The following is a 20,165-nucleotide window of genomic DNA, read 5'->3' as shown; positions in this document are numbered from 1 at the left end:
GGAAATACCAAACACAAATATTTTTCTAAAATGGTACCTTGTTCTAAGAATTGAAGGATTTATTCCTGACAGTAATTCCTTTTCCCTTTTATCCATGACATAACAACTTTTGTCCCTTTCTGTTGAAATTCTTAACATTTCTTGAAACTGTTCCTGTTTCATGGATAGTTGAAAATGGTGCTGAACTTCAGAGAAGGCATGGGGAATATTTAGGGATATGTGCATGATTTTTTTTAATTTAATGCTCTAGGACACTGTTCTGTGATAGAATAGCAATTTTTACGCAGTTTCAGCTGCAAAAGTAGTTAAGTTAAACAAATTATAGACTATTCTTACAGGAAAAACTAACTCTGTACCCTATATGACTGTCCTAGTTACAGTACATCCCTCTTAGCCTTGATACCTAATGACTTCTTGCAAAATACAGCAAAACTTTGACAGTAATTTAACTCTGAAACTAGAGACAATTGCATCAAAAATGGACTAATGAAACAAATTGCTTTGCCTTTCTCCTGTCATTGAGCCAGACACATTCTGAACAGAAGTTATGATTTTTAGTATTTTCCAACAGAAAAAATCTCTTTTGAATGTCTCCATATATCTGTGTTCAAGAGAACTGGCCTGGATATTTAGCATTTCTAGGACTCAGCCACAACAATTTCTGTGCTGCATAGTGATTTGTACTTCGATCACTTATTCTCTGCAGAATAACATGTTTTCCTGAACAACAAAAATTATTTCAAAGTTCCAAGTTGTATACCAATGACAAAACTTTGAAACACACTGTCACAGACTCCTGTAGGGAAGAGACTGTGGGGGGAGGGTTTGTACCCAGTTATTAAAGGGAATCAAAACAACTGGACATAACACTGATTACTGAGGCTGAATTGTTATACCTTAAGTAAAAGGCTCCTTTTTCTCCCCAAGACTTAATATTGTATGTGAAAAATCATGCTCTCTTTTGTCCCATAGCCAAGAATATGTTATTCAACAGTTAGGATATGGTTATACTTGCTTGACTTTATACGCTCCAATAGTGTGAGGTAGATTGCTATCTATTTCTTAATCTTCAAGGAAACTACTTTTGGTTTTACCTCAGCAGCAAAACTCAACCTCTGTTCTCTTTTTGTCCCATAACCCATTCAGATACTTTTTATCATGAAAGAGTATGTCTCTAGAAATCTTCAAGCCTAAGACTATGAATATTACATAGCTATCATGTTGATAAAATTCCTTGAACGAAACACAAACACCAATTCTGGATCCATTTTACAATCACTGTATCAATGACAAAAAATATTTAGCTAGTCATAAATGTTAAACATAGAACTCATAAACAGATCACTTATCCTCTACTTAGTCCAGTATCTTATGTGGGTTTTATTCTTAGGTAAAGCTGAATGTCAAAAATAAATTTATATGCCTGTAAAGATTCCCAACCAGTGGTTTAATGTTTTTCAACATGCTGAGCTACCATTAGATTCTATCTACTCCTATTTAAAGAATACTCAGCATGTATAAAAACAAGATTACTTCCTTAGCTATCTGAATAAGGATATAAGAGCCTAATTCTAACACTTTCTAAAAAAAGAAATCTTAATTGTTTTGTTAGCCAAACATCTTAATGAAGAGAAGTGTCTTTCACAGGAATATTTTAGAAAGACAATTCTAAAAAGTTTATTGATTGATATAGGGTAAAACACTTTGGCCATTATTCAACTGACGTGTCTTGCATGCAGAGAAGTAGAATGAGAGGTACAGAGCAAATCAAGGTAAAATTTAGTCAGGAGAAATGCATACACATTTTAGAAACTTTTCGTTCTTGTGGTGTAAAGGGCAACAAGAGTTTCAATACTAGGGAAATTCTTATTAAATATTGTCAAAAAATGCAGATTCTGGTTTTGCTTTGTAATGGGAATGGATGTAAATAAATTAGAATAACCTTACCTTTAATTCACTTTTATATACAATAGTACGAAAAAACACTCGCAGCAAGCTAGAAGCAATAATGCTCTAAGTGCATATTTTAGAGTGGACAAACAGAAACTAAACAAAGTTTACTCACTTTTATTTTCAAGTTCATTAGTACTTAAGAAAATTTCTTACAATAGCCCTAAACAACTGTTTCCTGACAGCTGATGACCTGACTTTAAATTGGACTTTCCATCATCTATTTTGTATGCTTACAGAGAAAAACTGGGACAGTGTAAAGTAAGAATGATTTTACTTAATCAAAATGCAATAATACTCGATTCTCTTTTAGTGCAGCAGCTACAGTTCTGTGAGGTAAGATTGACATTATTAGAGGATATTGTTGACTTACTGAAGATGGATGAAAACAAGAACTGCCAGCACTATGATGATTAGAATCAGGCAGAGAAAAGTATTTTGGAGAGGTTTGAATAATTACAAATGTACAGAGCACAAGAAAGATTTGGCAACTTTAAACATTCTTATCTTCATTATGTACAGTTTAGCCTTTCTTCTTTTCTCTATTCCTATTCTGTTCCCTGTGCTGACATTTGTTCTTTCTTGCACCCTTTCAGTATCTCAGTATCTTCTTTTTTTCAATTTTTCTTTTTTTTTCTTTTTTCTTTTTTTTTTTTTTTTTTTTTTAATTTCTTCTGTATCTGCTGTCAAACTTGCATCCTTGAAATTCTCCTGTCTGGTCAAGTGTAGGGACACACCTGTTTACACTGCAATGATGGATTGTAATTACTTTCCCTTCTCTCCTGCATGCCTTGGTCCAAAGGCAACTGCTACTGATGTGGGAGGTCTTAGAGGGGGCTGCCTTGGAAAAGAGAGATGATTTCTTTTGTCAGATGCTTACCGTTCATGCAGCAAATTCCCTCAGCTCACTTAGCTTTCGGAAATGAACTTTATCTCAACACAATGGAGAAAAGTCTGTTACCAAAACTTGGTTGAATTTCACACTGTGAGTTCCAAAAATAAAATTGGCTTTTATCTGTTGGAAACTACATAAAAAATAAACCCTGGGAACTGAAATGCAACTAAAGTAAATATAATACTTTTGCAGTAAGCTAGGTAAGCAGATATGTCACAGGTTTTCTCTCTTGAGAATTCATTTGAGACCTCTGAGGAAAGTTTCTTACCAAAATAGTATCTTTGTGCTTTGCTGGCATCTTTTGAGTATATGTCATTAATTTGGAAAGCAAACAACAAACTGAACTTATTAATGAACAATTAGCAAGGTAGATCTGTGGGATTCTTACTTCCCATGTAGGATGGGATGGGGACATCCATATTTCATGAGATGGAAGTGGCTAATGAGCAGTTAATTAAATCCTCAGAGCCACCATTTAGGATTAGATAACCCAGTAAGTAGTTTACCATGTAACAGGACCAGATGACTCAGAAGAAAATATTTAACAAAAAAGACGTAATTATGAAGCAACACACTTGCAAGGAAAGCTACCCGATTCTGCTAATTAAAGGTTAATTCATATTTTGAAACTTTAAGAATTAATATCCATTACAAAAAAGATTATTTTTTTTTAAATTACTTTTAAAGCTCTTGAATCAAAATGTCACATAGGAACATTTTCCTTCCCATTATGAATGATTCTGATGTTTTGAATGGATGGTAGAGGGATTTCTGTAATTTTCTTTATAGAATCATAGAATCATTTAGGTTGGAAAAGACCTTTAAGATCAAGTCCAACTGTTAACCCAGCACTGCCAAGTCCATCACTAAACCATGCCCCTAAGTACCACATCTGCACATTTTTTAAATACCTCCAGGGATGGTGACTCCACCATTTCCATGGGCAGCCTTTTCCATTTCTTGACAGCCCTTGCAGTGAAGAAATTTTTTTCTAATATCCAGTCTAAATTTCCCCTGACACAACTTGAGGCCATTTCCTCTTTTTCTATTGCTTGTGACTTGGGAAAAGACTCGCCTCACTACAACCTCATTTCAGGTAGCTATGAACAGAGAGTTCAGCTAGAGATAAAGTATTTGCATGAAGAAGTTTGATTCTGCTCAATCTGCCTACAGTTACTGGACCATTAACAAAACTGTTATTCTGCTACAGAATTTTTTATTCTTTTCTCTGTAATAAATAGTATGAAATGCCTATGACAGGAATACTTGAACAAAAGGTTTTTCTGTCTTTTTATTGTATTCATTGGCATTTTCTGAGGCTATCAAAATCATTACTGCTTCTTACTAATATAAATTCTGCTTTTCACTTATACATATACAAACAATGTTTGTTTCATTTAAAACATTTAGAAAAATACATAAAGAAATCAGATCAATTCTGAGCTTTGTAAAACAAAAACTTCTTTTAATAGCTGTTAAAAAAACCCCAACAACAGAACCACCAGAAAAAGCCATTAATAATTTAGAAAAAAATATGAACAGAATTACTGAAGAAAGCTGAGATGATTACGAATGGTAATGTAATTACTGTTTCCTGACAACCAGAATTTGTCTTATGAGCTGAGGAAAGCTAGTTGAAACCATTTTGTGCTATTCTATTGTTTCTCAAAGGAAGATTATGCTCTTTGAGATACTCTGAAGAAAAAAAGAGGTTTATGTTCTTGTTTTATGTGAGTAGAGGAACAGAGCTGTTTGCAAGACAGCTCCAGAAGAACATTTCTGGAGACCATTATTTCAATGTGCTTTTCATTTTCTTGCCAGGAAATGAAACTCTGTGCTAGAATAGTACCATTCTGCAAAAGACCACTCAGTTGAATCCCACAGAATAGAGCAATCTGTGTGTCTGTCCTGAGACTGAAACAGCCACATTTATAGCTGAGTCACTTCCATCCCCAGGGGACAACTGTATAACATATCTATGTTTCTATGCTACAAAAGTCTCTTTTATATAAAGCTGATTTTCTGACAAATGACTTAAATAGTTTGAGCCACTGATATATACGTTGCTTTTCTCACTTTCAAATTGCCACTTCACTAAATCACTTATTCTGTCCCACACAGCAGGTTAACAACACAAAAGTACTAGATTAGCTGGCATCAAAAAGAAGAAATGCTGCAAGTATGACATATTCAGAACATGGATTGATTTCCCCTGGGGCAAACATATGCCTCATTTCCCCAAAGAATCCCAGGAACTGTTCTGATTGTCAGTTGAATGATCAATTTTGGGCAGTTGTTTTGTTTTCAAGCTGCATGTGGTTCAATTTATGGTCATTGGAAGGAATATTAAGATTTTTGAACCCATTTCCTCACCTTAGGGAAAACACCTAGCAGCTTTTTTAGGGAACTGCATCTCTCTAGAGCACCTTCTGTCATGCTGAGAGAAGGATGTATCTCTTTTTCCCCCAATCTAGTGCTGATTTTTAAAAATTAGAAATTTTGCCATTCATAATTCTATTGTGTATTCCAATCTTGAACTATCTATCTTACACTCAAAATATTCTCCTTCTGTAGAGGTTTCAGTTGTATTGGTTTTGAATGCCATAATATGATACATTGAATATCTCTACACCCAGTGCCAGGAAAAAGCAAGGCTTACAAAGTGAAAGTTATCCAAACACCATATCCCACAAGTGCTTTTGTGGTCCTAAATTCATTACCTGTAAAATACCCCTTAATAATTACATTCTCTCCCATAACCAAATGATACATATGTATCCATATGTTATGTAATTATAATTATAAATGTCTATAACTGATACAGACAAAATGTAATAAAATACATGGATGAATTTATGGATAAAAGGAAAATGTCGTAGATACAAAATGCTACAGATAATATGAGATAAAAAATCTGTTAAAAATTGAATCACAAACAAAATATAGCTCTTGATTAAATTTATTGTTCTTAACAGTTAGGCAACTTGTATAATATTCTGGATACCGATGTTCATAAGATTTAGGAAATTTGTGTAAAGTTCTGGATACCATCAATTTTGTAAATCTTTTCTAGCTCTAATATCAAAAAGATCAAAAAGATCAAAAAGATCAAGTTCTTGAGATTTTAATGGATATTGGCTTTTGACTTACTCTTAACAAAAGAAGCAAAACTTTATGATTAAGCCTAGAAAACTAGTATCTATCTCTATCTCTCACACACACACTCCCTCTCGCTTGCTCGCTCACTCTCTTAAAAAAACCGTTAACTACTGTTTTTTCGTCCAAACTCAAGAAGTTGTGTTTTTCCAAATAAAATTTATACGTATAATTCTGGCTTCAACAAATATAATCTTTGCAATATTTCATGTACAAACTAGTAAAAAGGTGCTATGTTACTGTTAATATGTTATAGTTGCTGTATGGTAAGGAATTCATAAATAAAGTAAGTACAAGGTTTTTTCCCTTTTACTATTAAAAAAGGTATTAATAAATCAAAATTTGATGAAGACCAAGAGTGCGTTTCATGATTTATGAAACAATATGGAGACAAAGAACTTCCATCTTAACAGTTAAAAAAAGTCAGTCAAATGGATAATCTGATGTTCCTTCAAGTGTAAATTGCTGTTGATGAACTACCTTAAGTGTAAAATGGTAAGAAATTCAGTTTTATGCTTTTGTTAGTTTGGTGGTTTTGGAGTGGATTTTTTGTTTGTTTGGTTTGTTGTTGTTGTTGTTTTAATGGTGAGAGTTCTTAATTTATAATTTTGTATCTTGAATTTTCCCTGAGGTGTGTTAGGCATTGCAGAATCGGAATGCTAAGAGCTGCTAAATAGCACCAAAACATGGATTGCACTACCAACCCACAAAATGCTCTGCTCATGTGCTTTGGCATTCATCTGGCTTCAGTAAACAGTTCTTTAAGCCAGTCTGTTGGAATATACTTGCAAAAATCATGTGATGGTCCTGTATTGTTACCATATTACTACTGTAGTTATAGCTATATGATAATTTAAGATAACTTCAGACAAAGGTCTAATTCAAGTGTTTTTTTCCAGTTTTTTAATACTGTACTGAATATCTCATTGGTTAATACCCAATGCTGATTTTCTGTGGAACCTGTGTGTAATATTGGTATTTGTTGAGAGATTCCTCTAGGGCTTCTTTTAGAAAGTATCAAGCCATTTCAGTCTAGTATTAATGGCCATTATGGTATTTCATTCGTTTCACCTGTCTCATTGTTAAAAGTATGCATTTTCATAAAGTATTCTAGAATAAAGCTTGACAAGTGAGTCAATGCCCTCTTGTTAAGGAGCTTCTTCAAAGACTTTGATGCAAATGCAGACAGTGTTATCCTTTCAGTGACTTATGTCAAGGATTTGCTGAAGTTCAGGAATGAGCTGTATAGATAAAAGATGTAAAGTTTAATGAAGGACTGTGTATTGCAAGAGCATCAAGTATGAAGGATTAGAGGACAGTCCTTCTTGATAAGTGTATTTTCAGCTGTCAAGGTAAAAGGGAAAGGTTAATGCCTTTGACTTTGCTAATACATTTTCTTTATTAAGTCTATGACCTAAGTTATTTGTACGGGAAAATCTAGGCCAATTTATTTGGGATTTATTGACATGCTGGCATTATTTGGTCTGATTTTTGTATCTTTTTATACTTTGACTGTGGCCTTACCCTGATTTAGGAAATGATATAAGATTCATCACATTCATAAGGACAATCCAGACCACAAGTTTTGTTGGTATATGGCCAAAGGAAAAAGATTATTTCATTCTTAGGTGGTAAAGTGCATGCCTTTCATTTATTGCCAGTAACACATGATTGTAGGATGCAGGAGAGAGTCACAACAATCCTTGTATTTTGCTTTGATGATCACAAGTTTTTTGAGTATTCCTGAGCTTGTGTATGGGATTGACAAGTAGTTCACAGGGCCTATGCATAGCTAAGACTGTATTTTTTTGCTTAGGAAAGCTTTGTATTCCTCTCCCGCTTGGATGAGTGTCTCTCTTGCTCATTTTGTGGCACTAGGCAGGCATTCAACAGAACTTTATTCCTATCAATCTATCATTTACAGTAATTGCCTAACACCTGACTTGGCCTATAATTTTTAAATCTTCTGTTATATCCTATATTGAGAGATAATCTCCTACAACTCTATTGAATTCTAATTTATTGCTATATTATATTGGAAATCAAGCCCTACTTCCTCTTAATTCCTAAAATTTGACTCAGTTTAGGAAAATCAAATACAGTATAAGAATACTCCGTATGTATACAATCTGGTAGCCATCAAAAAGTAATTGTCTTTGGATCAATATCCATAGTCACTGACCCTGAAAAGTTTAAATTGTTTCAGGAAACCATCTTACCACACAGTGTATTTTGGAGTTACCAAGTTCAGCTAACAGTATTCTAGTTTTAGAGGAGAATTTCAAGGGACTGTTAGGCCCTTCAGCTTCTGTCTAAAAAAATAATACAAGTATGGGCCTTTGAAAAGTGCCCATATTTGAAAATTTGAAAATTCATATCTATAATGAAACAGCAAATAGAAAACAAAATGGAGGTCACAGCTGATGAAAAGAGAGAGAGGAAATAATGAGGAAGAAGAAAGAAAATATTGCTTGTAGGGAAGACATATTAAGAAAGCTTCTTTCCGAGGATTATGGAGTATTCCTAGCATGCCTACTCAGGCATCATTGTTCTGGAATCAGATTACATGTTATTACTCACACTGAGGTTGGTTTCTTTTTTCCCAGATGATGAAAACATGGGAATTTGTCTAGACTGCTTTTTAAAATGAATCTGACAAAACTCATTCAGAGTATTAGGCCTGTAATTGTTAATCATATTAACCTCTGTTTTACTGCCATGCTATAAACATTTTTCCTTTTGAGTGAGCTATCCTGAAATGTTGCCTTAAATATTTCTACATCTTCAAAAGTATGTTTATAAAGTTGTTCCAGAGCCTCCTTTCGGTTTGTTTGGGGGGGGGTTGTTTTGTTTTTGTTTTGTTTTCTATCCTTTTCTGCCCATGCTTTCTTTCTTGTAATTTTCATCCCATATGTTTTCCTGACATTGCCTATTTCTAGAGGAACTGGAGACCAAGAAATGGAACTTTATCCCCCATTTGTTATGTTCACCTAAGAGTCAGAAATCCCAAACTTAAACTGCAATGTTTTTATAAAATTCAAACCCATTTATTTCCTATATCTTTAATAATGCATCAGCCCAAACTGTGTACAAAATTTGTGACATGGTAACAAAGATATTTTTGCAACCTGACAACTCATTGAAATGTTTTTAATTGCCTGAAACAGCATTTTTTGTGAGCTTCAAAAAAATTTGTTGTAATGCAGAGCAAAATCAGACATTTGATGTATCCAAGTTATTGTTATCTGTGGTTGTGAATTCCCAAGAGATAGAATGTTGAGCAACTAAATAAAAAAGTTTAAAAAATCTGATTGGCACCTGTCAAGTCTTTTTCAAGGGATATTGTCAATGTAACTTACCAATAGGATACATCATTTCAGGATGATATTTAGTCTTTTTTGAAAAGTGAAATTGTTGAATGAACTAACATCTTGTTTCTCATGGAGACTTGATTAATTCCCTTATTTAAAAAATGCAAGCATTAACTTAAAACAAGGCACCTTTAAAGACCAAAGTAGTTTTGATGAAGTTAGTCAATGGAAGTTGACATACATATCAGGAATAGTTTAATTAAATGTAAAACTGAAATCAATAAACTGGAGGTTGCCAGAAGCTAAATAAATGATATGAGAAATGCCTTTACTAAAAGTTCATCTTTAACAATAACGAGATATACTTTGAAGTAGAAATAAAGATCACTGGTTCTATCTGTTTCAGTAGATTTACAATTTTTTTTTCACTATAAATAGTTAATAGTCTGATGACATTAATAGGATTTTTATTGTACAAAAAAGAGTGTGGAAGATTTAAATAAATTTGTAATGACTAAATACTAAACTGGATACAGGATGAAGTTAAGAACAGAACTTGATCAAATTCTTTTCATAATAAAAATATGCAAGAATGGCTCTGTCAAGCTATGTTTTAAAAAGTAGCTATGGCTATAGCCATGGTCTTTACAGGTCATTTTCTTTGTAGTTCATGAAAGTATGGTCATTGGCCTCTGTGTGAGTCCATCAGCTTTATAAATTCACTGTTATGACAGATTCTTTGTGGGGTGTACGCTTATGTGTGCATAGGCATATTCTTTCGGTAAACAAGACAATACTAAGTAAACTGCTAGTTTCACACAATTTCAAAATTCATGTTAGATATTAGTCTCAAGAAAAAAAAAAAACAAGGCTTCTTGCTACTAAAACATCTAGTTTGGCAAATAGCATTTTGATTACAGACTAAAAATTTGATTACAGACTTCCCAATGAATCTCACTTTCCTATAAACCTTACAGGAACTAGATGCTCTGGATATCTAAACATTTTTTCTGCAATTTCTTAATGCTCTATTGTTCATACTTAATGGAAATTATACCAATGGAAAATATTTGAAGGATCCATATTCCAAATCCAAGCATTATCAAGACATTCCACTGCCTCTGATGACCTTCCACATAGTTCTGTCTTGCTGCAATTACTGTAGTATGCCAGCAAGAGGTAAGATTTTTTGAAATAACACAGGAGACTGTAATGTTGTAGTTTATTGAGACTGGATTAAGGGGACCTCAGATACATATATGGCTCAATTGAAATTGTTAAGGGATACAAAAAAGAAAAAAAGTAGTGAGAATAGGAACTAGAACTGAACTTTTTTTCCCAGTTGGTATCCAACATTTTTCTGTAGAGTCACATCTTACCTTTCTCTTCTTTCTCAGGGAATTTGATTCCTTTCTATACATCAACACAGTTTTGCTTTAAAATATATTGTGGGTGGCACATAAATATGGAATGGAATTTTATTCCTCAGGCTGGGGATCCTTTGAACTAAGGGATTCCCTATCTAGACTTCCACAACTAGTAAATAATAGTAGTAACTACTAGTAGTAGGCTGGTAGGACCACACATTTCAAAAGATGCTTATTTTGTGTCTGATAATCAGTTCAAGTTCTTGTTAGAACAGGATGAAACAACACTGTTATTAATGATGCTTATGCACCTTACTCATTGCTTTGGTTGAAGTTAATGAAGAAACATGTTATGATTTGATCATATGTCTGTTTCCAGTCCATTGTAAAGCAATTAATATAGCCTGTTGACAACATAGTACCTTATCAAGAGACTACCTTATCAACAGAGTATCTTATTCACAAGAGGAATGAAGTTATTAAGTCTCTTCATAATAAGTATAGTCACTTTTCTGGTCACATCCTTAAACAAGAGACTAGACATGTCCAGAGAATTCAACTAATGCTGAATCTAAGTATTTAAAAACTATTTAGATTTAAAATAAAGGTAATTATTAACTTTTTTTTTTTTTTTGACAAGTGCATTATACTTGAGATGCAGGATGAGAGTCTGGAGATTTGGATTCCAACATAGTAAAAGTAAATCTTAAAAGATGTACTATAAATACATATATTTAAGTTTTGCATTCTGGCATTTCTCATGTTTGTGAATTGAACTGTACACTAAAATACAGTGTGTGTGACCTCTCATTCAGTTGGGAACTGTTCAAAATGAATGTGGGTGACAGAATTTATCCAATAGAAATTCCTATATTCTGTTCCCCCACAAAATCCCCAGAGTACTAATTGCTTTCCTAAGTAGCACATAGAATGAAAACAAACCAATTATTCTTGCTTTTATTTCTGTTTCCAAAGCTTTCTGTAGTTTCCTGGGTTGATTAAGATGTTCTTTTACAGCTTTTTGATGAGTCCACTCAATCTAGGTTTTACAAAATGAATCACCAAATGAAAATTCTTGTCACTACAAGAATAAAAAGCTTTGCATTAGATTTTCTTTCTGCTTGCTTTAGAGGCTTTTGGAGAAGACTTGCTCTTCCTTCAAGTTCTAAACACATTAGTCATAGGAGATCAGCTAGCATATATTTCTTTTTTACTACAGTGTGTCAAGGAGAGTAAAAAACAGAGATGACTAAAAGAAAAGAATTCCAAGGCTGACATTATAAAGTAGAATAAATGTTACCCAAATATGAAAGCTTCATATTATTTTTCAGTCTCCCCAATACCTATGTTTCACATTCAGATATTGTCTATTATACTAAAATATTTTCACTAGCGCTGTGATGCATATAGACACTTTTGTTCAATACATGTGACTTAAGAGACATTAGAAGCAACTTTTTTTTCTTTTTTTTTCATAGGATCATAGAATCATTTGGGTTGGAAAAGACCTTTGAGGTAATCAAATCGAAAGTTAACCCAGGACAGGACTGCCAAATCCATCACTAAACCATGTCTCTGAGCACCGCATCTACATGTTTTTTAAATACCTCCAGGGATGCTAATTCTACCACACCCCTGGGCAGCCTGTTCCAATGCTTCACTACTTTTTCAATGATTTTTTTTTCCTAATATCCAATCTAAACATCCCCTGGCATAACTTCAGGCTGTTTCCTCTTGTCTTGTCACTAGTTATCTGGGAGAAGAGACCTACCCTACCTGCTCGCAACCTCCTTTCAGGTAGTTGTAGAGAGCAATAAGTTCCCCCCTGAGCCTCCTTCTATCCAGAGAAAACAAATCTACTTCCCTTAACCGTTACTCATAAAACTTAGTATTAATTAAAACGTTTTAAATTCTTCTATATGAAAAGACCATACTACCTGAGGGGACAAAGGTTAGGAGGAAAAATGGCAAAAAAAAATTGCGTGTAAAAACGCAGAGGGATAGAAGCCACTTCAAGCTCATTTTTGTCCAAAATGGATTGTCTATCACTAGTTAGTCGCATTACTGAGCTGATGCATACTTTCTACAGAGGTAGTGGCAATTAATAAATCTAAGTAATAAGTTCAAGATTAACTCCTGAAAACATTAAAAAGGAATATTTTTTTCAATAGTGAGGAAGGAGACAAATAATTTGGATTTTACTAGAATTCCAGTACATCCCACAGAGTAGGGACCGAAGTTAAAAAAAAAAAAAAAAAAAGTTTTCATTCTTCAGGTGCTGTTCTGCACAGATGCAACACAAGGAGGTAAGAAATGAGTTTTTGGCCAGAGTGGGTTTTGCCCAGCTACCAAAACTATCAGAGAAGAAGCTAGGGCAATTTAGGAGATTCTTTGGTAGAGTAAGAAAAGTGAGAAAAGCATTACCTTTCAACAGCTTGTTCTACCGGCAAAGAGAAAAATAATAACAGAGAAAAACCTATAGGTACATGCTGCTGGAACTCTTTTGAATAAGTATTAGCTCCACAGTAATTCCTGAGTATTTTGAATATACTGATGTTGTGGTTTAACCCCGGCCAGCAATCAACACAGCTGCTGGCTCACTCCCCCTCACCCAGAGGGATGGGGAGGAGAACTGGAAAGGAATGTAAAACTCAGGGGTTGAGATAAGAACAATTTAATAGGTAAAGCAAAATCTGCACCCACACGCAAAGCAAAACGAGGAATTGATTCACCACTTCCCATGGGCAGGCAGGTGCTCAGCCATGCCCAGGAAAGCTGGGCTCCATCACATGTAACAGTTACTCAGGAAGACAAACACCATAATGCTTAATGTCCCTTCCTTCCTTCCTTCTTCTTCCTCCAGCTTATATACTCAGCATGACATCATATGGTATGGAATATCCCTGTGGCTAGTTTGGATCAGCTGCCCTGGCTGTGTCCCCTCCCAGTTTCCCTGCAGCCCTCTGGCTGTCAGGGCCCAAGGAACTGAAAAGTCCTTGATTTAGTATAAACATCACCCAGCAATAACCAAACCCATCAGTGTGCTGTCACCGTTGTTCTCACACCAACTACAAAACACAGCACTGCCCCAGCTACTAAGAAGAAAACTAACTCTATCCCAGCTGAAACTAGGACAGCTGATTATTTTGGTATAATATTATTTCAGATTTGAAATAAAATGTCCTTATTTGAAATAGAAAAGTTATTCCAGGAAAATTCCAGAGTATACCATGGATAATTTCCCTGGTTAGGAGAAGACACTTTCAGACCTATCTGAAAGCAGAAATTGTGTAATGTCTGTTAGCTGGTCTTTGAGGACCTCTTTCACTTCGAAGTTGAGACTGTAAAATTATTATAAATAGAACCCAGATAATTTGAAAACTCAGTTGTTATAATACATTTACATTTACATATTCATGTTACGGAAACAGTTTCTGTCTCAGTAGATCTCTTCTATTGTCTATACCTGACACAATAAGGTACATGAGTAAAAGTTAATGCTTTCTAATATATTTGAAAATATAGAAGCATAATATCATAGAATCATTTAGGTTGGCAATAAGCTTTAAAATCATCAAGTCCAACCATAAACCAACTTTGCCAAGTCCACCACTAAACCATGTCCCTGACTGACACACCTACACAGCTTTTAACTACCTCCAGGAATGGTGACTCAGTTGTATCACAGTCAGCTCTTCTCATTATATGTCCTTGGAACATAGTGAATGTAATATGTTTTTCAGGACAATATAAGGAACTGTAAGACATATGTAAGAGAGTGATAATTCACTTATTTCAGCAACAATACTTCACTGTAACCTTTCAGAAGACCTCAAAACTAAATTAGAAGCTAAGAGTAGTTTCTGTTGTATACGTGTCTGACAGCCTTTTCTCCTACTTTTCTTCACTCGTTTGGATTGATCATAGTATTTTCACTATATCTAGCATTTGGACAAAAAAAGGAAAAAAGAAAAAAGGACTGTAGTCTATCTATACTTTAACTAAAAATTTGGAACTATTGATTCCCTTCGTTAATCCTTTCAATTCATTGGTCTTCAAATAGTTTAACACACTGTATGAAAAATATCGTAGAGAATGTTTTTTCTTGTAAGATACCTGCATTTTTTAATAATTATGTGTGCTCACTGCTGTGAATGTGGAGGAGATTTTTAATTTTAAATGTTTCTTCTGGATTTGCTACTATCAAACTTTTTGTATAATACCATCTATCTGCCTCAGGCAAAGAAGAGGAAACTCTTTTCAGCACCCAGTATTTTCTTCTGTGTCTCCCTGGGAAGTAAACAGGTCCAGTTGTTGAGACATAGACCAGCAGATCTGGTAAACTATTTAAGAGGAAAGGAGAAATGTAAAGAAGTGTAAATTATAAGACACTATAAACCCTCAGGGGGGCTGGGGGGGGGAGGGGTAGAAAAAACCAACCAGAAAAAAAGAACCAGATTAAACACTCACAATATTGGGACGTTGCCAGAAGATCTAGCAAGAGTATCTGAACAAGTTCAATTGGCTATAACATAGCACCTACCTTTAGTAAGATGCATAAGCAGCCAGGCTGGCAGTCATTTTAGAAATAAAATTCCTTGCTGTTAAATGCAAATACATATTTATCATATCTAATCATGTGTCTTCAGTTTCAGCTGCAGGAGATGTTCATTATCCATTTGCTCCAGGTAGGATGATAAATATTTTTTATATATTTAAAGATTCAGAAAGAATTTCTTAAGAATTAAAATGGTGAGTTTACCCTCAGACAAAAAAGAATTGTATGTAGCACCTAGGCAAGAAAGAAAATAACAAAACCTGTAAAAAGCTGTATAACCAGACATGGTTTTCTCCCTCATTGCATCGAAGGACAGCTTTATATAGCTTTTCAATAACCATGAAGAAAATTATTTTATTTTTATTTGGTAGATTGACTGGAAGGGAAAATATATGGAAAGCATGATCTGAAGGAATGCAAATAGGTGTTTTTGTTATAGTGCTGTCTTATATTTTTTTCTTGCTGAATGTTTAAGGTCCTTGAATGTGTCCAGAGGAGGGCAACAAAGCTGGTTAAAGGGCTGGAAGGAATGTACTACGAGGAGCAGCTAAGGGCTCTGGGTTTATTTAGTTTGGAGAAGAGGAGGCTGAGGGGCCACCTCAGTGCTCTCTACAGCCTCCTGAGGATGGGAAGTGGAGAGGAAGGTGCTGAGCTCTTCTCCCTGGGATCCAGTGACAGGACGTGTGGGAATGGTTCAAAGCTGCAGCAGTGGAGGTTCAGACTTGACATCAGGAAGCATTTCTTTACTGAGAGGGTGGGTCAAACACTGGATGAGGCTTCCTAGAGAGGTGGTTGATGCCCCAAGCCTGTCAGTGTTTTTTAAGAGGCATTTGGACAATGTTCTTCATAATCTGCTTTAACTCTTGTTCAGCCCTGAACTGGTCAGGCAGTTGGACTAGATGATCGTTGCAGGTCCCTTCCAACTGAAATGTTCTGTTCTGTTCTGTTCTATTCTATTCTGTGCTGTGCTATTCTATTCTATTCTATTTTTGAAACAATATGAAGAAAAACCCCAAAAGTAAACCACAAGTTTAGCAATAATCTCATATGGATTATTGAAATTAACCAGTTTTAAATTGTTATAATGCTATTTGTGTCAGTTAGATGTTTTAGCAAGCAATACACAGCAATCACGGATTGAAAGTTTCTTCACAGCTAGATATGTGGCAAAGAGCAGCAGAATTAGGGCTGTTTTGTGAGGGAAGGCAGCCCAGAAGCCAGGGTGACAGCACAAGCTAGTCTGTGATTACCCACACCATGGTGCAGTCCCACAGTACAAGCAGAGTGAGTGGAAACGAGGTGGTGATAACAAGAGCTACCATCAACAGAAACTGTCAGCCTAGGCAAGGTACAAAGTCAGGTCCAGGTCACCCAAATGATCTCAGTACAAGCAAGCAATACAGTTAATCCCAGGTACAACTAGAGTACAGCTCAGACCAGGACTGAAAGCACTGATTTGACTTGAAATGGGGTTCCTGGGCCATGTGGAGAGGGAGGGGGTCCCCCGGGGAAGGTGGTCAAGGCCATTACAGCCTGTCAGTGTACTCAGGGCCCTGACACCACCTCAGTGACTGTTCTCTTTTGTGAAAAGAATAATACAGTGAATGAATTTGTTTAGCAATGCTTCTTAGTGTTTGACTGTACTATGCTCCTTTCTCAGATGTTTCTAGTGCAAAATTATGTTCAATGTGCATAATCATAATCACAAATAAGAGATCATCTTCATCTTCCTTCTGTTCTGCACATTCCTGTCACACTTTTTCCTTGTGTGTTTTAATAGTATGATAGTAGAGATATTTCTTCAGGAAGGAATGAGCTCAGAATCAACTAGAAATCAAATGTTGAGTACATTCTCTATCCTCCCATATTATCTGAGACCATAGAACAGAACTAACAAGCATATACCAACTAACCCATAACTAATTCCATGATTTCGAGACTATCTCAAAGATATTCTCCATGTGTCAGAATGTTTCATTCTGACAAAATTAGGACAAGGACAGGTGTGATGTTCTGCATAAATGGGTCAATTGCAGGAACTGTAAGAAAATATAATATTTTGTTGTTGGTGGTGGTTTTAAAGTTTCTTGACATTTGCCCATATGTATCTCTGACTTTGAGAGAATAAATAGGTGACACCCAGCAGGCATAATCCATTATTTAAATGTAACAGCAAAATCTTTCTTTCAAGATGAGAAAATCAGGCTACTTTCTGGCATTTAGTGCAAAGTACCAAAAATTTTTATTTCTTTTTCTATCAGCATCTGCAGAAATTTGGAATTGACAAAACTTTGCGAGACATGCAGATTCCTGACACACCAAGATGTTCTCATCAGCCTACATTGCAATGTATTTTGGGATAAAAATAAACTGGTCATTTTCTTCCTTTTTTCTCTCAGTTTAGGGGTTTTAAAAACACAAACGCATTGTAATTGAAATTTGAGTCTTGCCCAGTTCTCAGACATACTTTGACACTTTTTTTTTTTCATACCGATACAAAAAACTATGAGGCCTAATTCTTGTAGAAACAAACAGATGATTCTCAAAACCTGAACAGTTACTGAAAGAAGCCTGGATTATAGGAACCTTTTTTTCTGACAAGACAATTTGTGCATCCATGGAAACTATGAGGCTGATGATGACTTTTCCTTTCCCTGCTGAGATAAAAGTGAAATTTTCTTTATATAACACCTCAACTACTGAGAGAGTGAACCCATTCTTTCAGTAATCTTTTCTTGGAAAACGTGATTTATTTCAATATAGAAATTTCTGGACTTATTTAGTTCTAGTAGTCTATGAACAGCAGTGGTGTCAGGTGCAACACCTGCTGTAAGAGGAAAAGTTTCCTTGGCCACACGCACAGGGTGTGCATGTAACTAAATTTTAATTGCCTCATTCTGTTTTTCACCACCTAAAACATTCATAAAGATATCTTTTAAGGCATCTGCTTAGTTAAACAGACATCTGGCATCATGGTCTGAACTACTACACAGTAGTAACAAATTGCCATACACTCAGAAATGCTGGCTATTTTTGAAGCAAATGTGCAGATCATCTTGAACACTCAGGGCAAGTAAGACTATTGCTCCCTGGAAGCTTCAGGTTTAAGGTTTTCTTTGGGTTTTTTGTTTGTTTTCTTATTTCTCTGATGGTACCATCAGGTTTATTTTCAAATGCACTAATGTTTAATATGCAATGAAACTGATGCTTGCGGAGTATGTGTTTTGGCTGTGTATCCCTCCACTTCTGCCTGGAAAATCCATAGACAAACATAGTAGTAGTTCTTACATCTGCATCAGCTGACTGCGGAAACTGAGGTGTTTACCCCAGACATGTGCCTCATTCTGGCACTACACCTCCTTCTTTCCCAAATAGCTACACCACTCGCATGCCTCCAAACCTCCCACCAAATAGGTACAAACCAGAACCCTCACCTCTTTTTTCCCCCCAGCAGTCTGAGGTTCACTTTACCATAGAAACTGCTTGCTACTGTTTCGTTCTGTTGATAGAACCAGACAGGAATGCAGGTTCCAGATTAATGTGATAGGCTTCACAATCCTGATGTGACTAAGACAGAGGCTCCTTCTTAATGCAGCAATTACTTCATGGCCAGGTAACTTGGCTGTGAAAACATATTTACCAGAAAGCTATTATGTCAAAACTTTCTCTAAAATAATTTTATGCTTCACTGGCTATGGTTCAGTCTAGACATAATCAAACCAACTTTAAATGAATTCTCTCAGGCATAGGTAGCAGTCTAATTTCCCGAGCAGAACAACTTGCACAGCCCAATGGAAAAATACAAGTGCCTCTGCTGAAATCCGCTGCCATCACAAGACTAAACCTACTAATTGAACTAAACAGTTAAAGACCACAGGTTCAGCTGGAAATGGAGAAAAGCTGATATCCTTGTCAGTGTTCCCCATCAGAAAAATAAAATTAATTGCTCATGTGCTGTCATACCAAATTTGAATGTTAATTAGGTTCTCTAAACTGCATGAGAATTAGTGTGGTTTAAACTCCTATTAAGGAAACATAGAAATTACCTGATGAAACATAGTTTTTTTGAAAAAAAAATCAGAATTGCTGGTCCATATCACTTTGACTGATCACTATAATGAAGTAAAGATAGTGTGGCTGAGACTTCAGATCTTAACTGGTTGAAAATATATTTTGTCTCTTGGAAGCATAGCACTGCAGTCTAATGCTTTTGCTACTAAACAGTCGTCTACTCTTGTTTAGTGGTGAATGGGGAGATGAATCCTGATGCATCTGCTTTCCCAGAAACATTAAAGGTTCAGAAGAAAGGAACTCTTCCATCCATTTCTTGATTAGCAAGGGAAAATACAGCTACGAAGACAGCTTCATCTGCATAGTTTGAATTGCAGAAGTAACAACCTAGGAATCATCATGATAATGTATTCTCTCAGCATTAACCACACTGTGAAAAAAGTTTAAAAGTAGCAAAAAAGCTTCTATATTGTAAGTGATCATACTTGAGACCTTTTCTCCAATGTCTCAGGTATTCCTGTTTCCCCTTCAGTACCTGGAAGTCTCTTTGCTGATGTTCCAGAAATAAGCAATATGTGTTCTTTGAATAAAGACAGCAATAGGAATGAGAATAGCCATTATATAAATCTGATACTCTTACAACACCATTCAGTGGTGAAGCGTCTTCTCATAACTAGAATTTCCTTGTACATAAACTGTTGTTTTCTGAAATATATCTCAATAGTTTTCTGTTCAATACTACTGAAAACCCAATGGATGTTTTTAGACAGGGAAGGCAAAAATAACTGATCTTTGAATTAATATTAGACCCATCTTCACTATGACATCAGTAATTCTCAGTATATTCAGACTGTATTTCCAAACTTCATTATTGCTACACCAAAGATACTGGTATTAAATGATGGTACTGGTATCAA

This window comes from Falco peregrinus, chromosome 7, assembly GCF_023634155.1.
Source record: "Falco peregrinus isolate bFalPer1 chromosome 7, bFalPer1.pri, whole genome shotgun sequence".
Taxonomy (NCBI): Eukaryota; Metazoa; Chordata; class Aves; order Falconiformes; family Falconidae; genus Falco; species Falco peregrinus.
This window is presented reverse-complemented; position numbering follows the sequence as displayed.